The following is a 6265-nucleotide window of genomic DNA, read 5'->3' as shown; positions in this document are numbered from 1 at the left end:
TCTTCTCTCTGTACTCATTAGTGTCGTAAAAGGAAAATACTCAAATACACAGAATAAACGGTTTCATGCTGGCCGGCAGCTCTCCAGGGACTATAAAAGGAGAGTGATGTGGTTGTTAGGGGGAAGAGTGAGAGATATACAGCCAGAGAAAACAGTGAATGAAATAAATATAGAGGGATAGAAGCCACATCTCGGAGTGATGGGTTTCAGCTTTTAGCGCTGAACTTTGTTCTGCTCTTATCTGATTTTCGGCGTGCGTGTGTCTGTATGAATGCATGTATACACATGGCTTGCGTCCCAGTTCCTTAGAACTCAGTGACACTTTTGAAGATAGTTTGTGAAGAAGGATTCTGAAGTAACTCTTTCACACACACATATTCACTCGACATCCACATACAAACTCTGTTTATGACACTTGTGTGTGATGGTGCTTGTAAGACAGAAATACTGATACCATCAAAAGGTCTCAGAAACCACAGTCCTGGCAGTTCCTCTGAGGTCAGACCATCTGTACCTAAAGACCTCCTCACGTGGATTAAAAACCTCCATCAAAAACTCCCTCTAAAGTGGTTTATCATCATGACAAAAATGCGAGAACAATAAATACTGCTAGTTTGGCGGATATTTCACAAAATGCTTCCCAAGGTCTCTTTTTCGAACTGGAGGTAGGGTGGTTCCTGATGACTTTAAGCTGACTAGATTTCTGGGTATCATAAATAATCTGTCAAGTTAAGTCAGTGTTACATAGCTGTAACTCTTAAAAATAGAGTTTCCAATTAGATCCAGATCCAGCAAGTCTGATGCCACAGGAGTTTATCGCTGTACTGCCACATTTTGTGTCAGATCTGTAGTCAATCACCATTGATTCCTATGTGTCATGTGACTAAATTTGACATGGTAAGTAGCACATGAAAACATAAACCTCAAGAAAAGTCAAGGTTATATACACAGTCTTAAAAATCAAGGTTCCTTATTAGCATGAGTGATTCTATGAAGAAACTTTAACATCTATAAGAGCTTTCACACTGGAGGAACCTTTTCCTAGAACTACTGGCGGAAGTTCCCGCTTTTGGGCATGTTCGCACTGCAGGAACTAGGAATGTATTTAGTTCTAGGAACTCCATTTGGGGGAACTAATTAGCTAACTAGCTCACTAATTAGCTCCTACTTCACAGTAGGGTCTAAAACAGTTCTATAGGAACTACCAGTGACGTAAGTGTACGCTGATACGAAACACGTGTTACCCGGCATTTTTAAGCTGCATAAAAATATTTACTCCACGAACATGGAAAACAGCGATAACGGCATTTACCTGTTGTCCGCAGTGTTGTGTTCTTTTCTCAGCCTTGCCCTTGATGATATGTGACACTGCAAGTTGACATAAGAGATTTAGTCAGATTTTCATGCTCTTTCAATCGCGTAAATTGTGCGTTTACATTCCATCTCTGTTATTAAAACAGCTCAGATCATGGCGTCCTCCATTCACTGGTTATTGACGTTTGTAAATGCCATGAATAAAGATGTTGCTGTCGGCCGCTTCAGAATTCCCGATGCCGATGCAACCAGGAAAATTAGTTCTCTAGGAACCACCATGCTGGCTAGCTCCTAGAACGAAATTCCTGGAACTATGTGGTGCAAAAGCCCTTTTGGAACCTTTCCATTGCACAAATGTTCTTTATAATGGAAAAAGGTTCTTATTAAAATGTTCTTTAAACTAACAACAACAAAAAATGTTCTTTTAAGAGCTGTTCACTGAAAGGTACTGAAGAAACCCACTTGATTTTTGAGTGTAGGCCTACATGCTACCATAAAAGTAAAGGGTTTTGCACTTTACACTTACATTTGAAGAATCTATAATGAAAAATCAAGAAGCTTAAGAACTGTATAGCCCTAATGCCAAAAATACTGCTGAAACTAAGAGTCACTGAAGAACCCTTTAGTTTTAAGAGTTTATACTAGCTATTATTGTCTCCGTCTGAATAAAGGGAGTAAAAATGAATAAATGGAGACATGGTTTTGTTACGCCCTCATAAAGGGTGGTCTGGTGTCTGTGTTGTCCTTCATCAGATGTCTGTTGTTAGTGGCAGTCCTTTTCTCATGCTTTATCTTCACCGTAATCTCTCTGTCTCTCAGGACTATTTCTATACCCACCCTCTCATACTCTCTCTATCAACGCTTCCCATCCTGGTGGCCCTCAAGAAGCAGCAGGGGCTTGACAAAGTCAAACACAGTGTATATAGTAACGTCAGCAGCGCAGGACAGGCCAGAAACAGCATTCATTGGGACATTGGTTTGGAGTGAGGTTTGGATGATGGAGACACCTCAAGTTTGAAGAGATCTCTCAGTATCAAGTTTTCAGAAGTGTCTCTGAAATATGGTAAAACGCTGGGGAAAATCCTGCATGAAGGCGGTTGTGTGAACTGCCAAAATGAAGTTTGTCTGCAGAAAAAATATTTGCGTAAAGAAATAGAGACCCTGTGGAGTGAGAAAGAAAGAGAGCTTTTTTTGGCGGTACTCAACGATCTGTACTTCTGTTAGGATCTGGTACCAGCCTCGGTCTGACTGGTTGTGGAGTCAGAAAGAGATGCAGAAATACTTCAGTTCGGATGATTCTGCCAACAGTATCATCTAGTTAAAGTTAGGATGAACTGCTGTTGATACATTACAATGACTAAAATACTTTAAACAACACAAGCTCATTGGAAATACAGTACATGCTTGTGATGTAATTTCTGCAAAATAATATAACATTGCTTTTTGAATTTTGTTTTGCAACACTTAAAGTGCATTCAGTTCTGTCCGAAACAGATGAATATGAATCTAGCAATGCTTTATTACTTTGGTTGTTGTACATAACACAGCATTCATTTTTAAAAATTATTATGCTAAACCTAACCAATAATGTTAACAAAATCAAACAAGATAAAAATGTATTTGCTGAAGCAACCATGCCATTTTATCCTGCTTTCACAAGACTTTCCTGTTCTTTTATCCTAACTCGTATCTTGCAAGTGCAGTGCTGTATCAGGTGGGGTACTAAGCAAGTTTACTATGTAAAAAATGCCATATGAAGCTGCCTGTATGATGCAAACAACAAAATGTATTAGTTTTCAAATCATGCACTATGGTAAAAGTCATTAAGTCAGTATTGTGCAAGGAATTGTGTGAAAATAAGTATTTATTAATTGATTATCTGCCCCTGTAATCATAATTTGTGGGAAAAGGAATAAAAGTTTGCTGCCTCTAGTGTTCACTTCAGCTAGAAACAGCAGTGAATTGTATAGATGTGCTTTTGGAGCTCTGCAAATGTCAATGCTACTTATTTTCGTTAAACAGCAGTTGACCGGGATCTGTTAAATTCCAAACAAGAGATATAAAAGCAAACGTTTGTATGCAATAGTACATGTCTTCTAAAGTCATATTATATCTTTGTGTAGGGAAAGTCTGAGATTCATTTTTTGAAAGTCATTTTTCACTGAAATACTTGCCTCTCATCCTAGCTGTAAAATGTGCACTTTTGCATATTCAAATTTGGCGGGTCACAATCGGATTTTGCTGTAGTCATGTTGGCGCAATTGTTGTAATATCGGGATGCACTATTCTGATTGTTTACATTCTCAGCTCAGATTCAGAAATAATTAGTTTCTATGGCAACAATATAGAAAAAAAATCACTTTTACTAATTTGGTTGTTTTTACGAGGTCACAATGGTCAAATGAGAGAGATCAGAGGATTCCTAAAATTATGAAAATTGCCAATTTTCCAATTTTTACTATTTACTAGACAGAAACTTTAATTAAAATGCCAATAAACCTGAACAAAATATGGTAAACTTTAAATGACAAAAACTAAATAAACAAAAACAAACAAACAAAAAATAATTTTAATTATGGTATATCCAATAAATTATGATTTAAACACATTATCTTTAGTTACTTTGGGAAAACAAACAAAATATTAATCACTCTATGTTAGTCTTTTTTTCAATTATTTATTTATTTATTTTTGATCCAATCAATACTCCTTCAATACTCCAATAATCCTTCCCCTAATACCACCTGCCACTGACTAACAATAGCTAGTAGCAAATCATGGCTTTGCTGAGCTGTGATGCAAACTGATGTCAATTGTCTAGTTACACACACACACACACACACACACACACACACACACACACACAAACAACAGCAACAACATCAACAACAACAAACATGATTTATGATATTCTGCCTCCACTTCCTGTTTCAATAATAAATACATCAACACAAGAAAGAAAATGTATGCAGTTTTAGTGTTTAGGGTGTGTTTTGTGTGTGTGGACAGCATTAGTCTGTGATCAGCGACTCTAGCTGAGAGAGTAAAAGTTGATGCTCAAGTGTGTGTGTGGGTGTGTGTAGGGTCAGGTCAAGGGTCACTGAGTCCTAATCGACGCAGCTCTCCATCCACAGACTCCTCACTGCAGGCGTAGCGACAACAGGGGTCAGCGGGGGCCGGGGGTCACCGGAGGTCAGGGTATGGAAGAAGATGGGCCACACAGAGATCACTCTCACAGCTTCTGTCACTCCAAATACTCTTCATCTCTTCAATGCATTCAGTATCCTCTCAAAGACCCAATGAAATGGTCTGACAAGTAGTTTTTCCCTTTGTTGACATATTTCTTATTGAAATAGGAAGTTGAGGTGGGACATATTGATGAGCTTGATGGGCCTTCATATTAGACTTTCCATTCACTACCATTCATATGCATGCAAATGTGGGGGGAACATTTTTATTTTGCTTTTTTCTGGGGACCTTGTGGATTTCTTCAAACAAGATTTTTCATATTGTTTTTGTTCTGTTTTCCCAAAACAGAATAACATAAATATGTGCATTTGCTATAAGTTAATTTATCATACTGATAGTCTCGAATGTACTTGACAGGGATTAAATGCCACTAAAATGATTTCTTGGGAAGTTTTCTATTGTCTGTATCAGGGATTTTCTAAAATAAAGAGCTATGTTTTCAATGGAAACATTCAAACTGAAATAACTTAAGCCCAAAACACACTGCACAATTTTAGCAATCCTATAAGATCACTGCATGTCACACTGTGCGACATGGATCTAATAAACTTGGCCACGACGTGTGTAGACTGTACGATGATGACACCTATTGACTCGTAGGCTACGACGCAAGTTCAGAATAAAACGTCATCAGCATGCACTAGTGGTAAACAAAAAAAGCATGATAAATCAGACTTTAGCAGTTGTATTTTTATGTGGAGGAAGAGGAAGGGTTAAGAGCTTGAGGTAAGCAGTTTTATGTTTTAGCTCCATGTCGCGTTGATTTCATGTTGCATTTTTATTGGCTGGTCAGTAAACGTGGATCATAGCAGCAAACACGCTGTGCAATGAACATGATGTATCGTAGGCTATCTTTGGTCGCAAGACCGTGACAACGGCCATTTTTGAACCAAGCAGGAAGGGTTCTGCTTCCTGCTTGCCTGTTCCTGTCTGCCGTGCTGCATTGTGGTTTGTGATTGTAGCTCCGTGTAGCTTCGCTTTTCTGTTGAATCTCTATCTTACTGTCACTCTCTGTTGTTTAAAGTGATTAAATATAACCTAATTCCCACCATATATCCAATATTATCTATCAAACTAATCTGACTAATTTGATTGTTCACTTTTAATTTTAAACTGCGAGTGCAGTGCGTTAGCATTCATTAGCCGGTTAGCTTGTCATTCGCATTTCCATTCGCGTCTATTACAATTTTCTTTTTTCTCTTGCTCCGTTTCTTTTCTCTCTCGCCCGGTTGTAACAAGTTCATCAAACAACAGTGGTAAGTCAGAATCATTCATCAATCAAGGTGAGTAATGTCTTCTTCTCCTGCTATTGTTATTTGCACTGCTTGCCACATGTACAGTTTATCTCTCACTGTTGGCGACGAGGGATTCACATGTGATAAATGCAGGGAAATAGTTAGGCTGACAGAGAAGCTTTCAGAACTAGAGACACGCATACACACTTTAATTGAGGACAGTAAGAATGTGAGGGCTGTAGATACGGCTTTGGATGCGACTAGCTCAGGGAGTCCTGTACAATGTTCGGTTCCGGTTACAGAGCCCGTGCGGCAGGGCGACTTGGTGACTGTGAGGCGGCATAGTCGCAGGTCAAAACACCGCTCTACCGCTCCGATCAAAACATTAAACAGGTTCTCACCACTCAGTGACGCACCCACTGAGAAACCTGATCAAAGTGCTCTAGTTATTGGCGATTCTATTGTAC

Source organism: Sinocyclocheilus anshuiensis, unplaced genomic scaffold (genome assembly GCF_001515605.1).
Source record: "Sinocyclocheilus anshuiensis isolate Anshui unplaced genomic scaffold, SAMN03320099.WGS_v1.1 scaffold1830, whole genome shotgun sequence".
NCBI classification, from domain to species: domain Eukaryota; kingdom Metazoa; phylum Chordata; class Actinopteri; order Cypriniformes; family Cyprinidae; genus Sinocyclocheilus; species Sinocyclocheilus anshuiensis.
The sequence above is the reverse complement of the archived record's forward strand: the minus strand, read 5'-3'. Positions refer to the sequence as shown.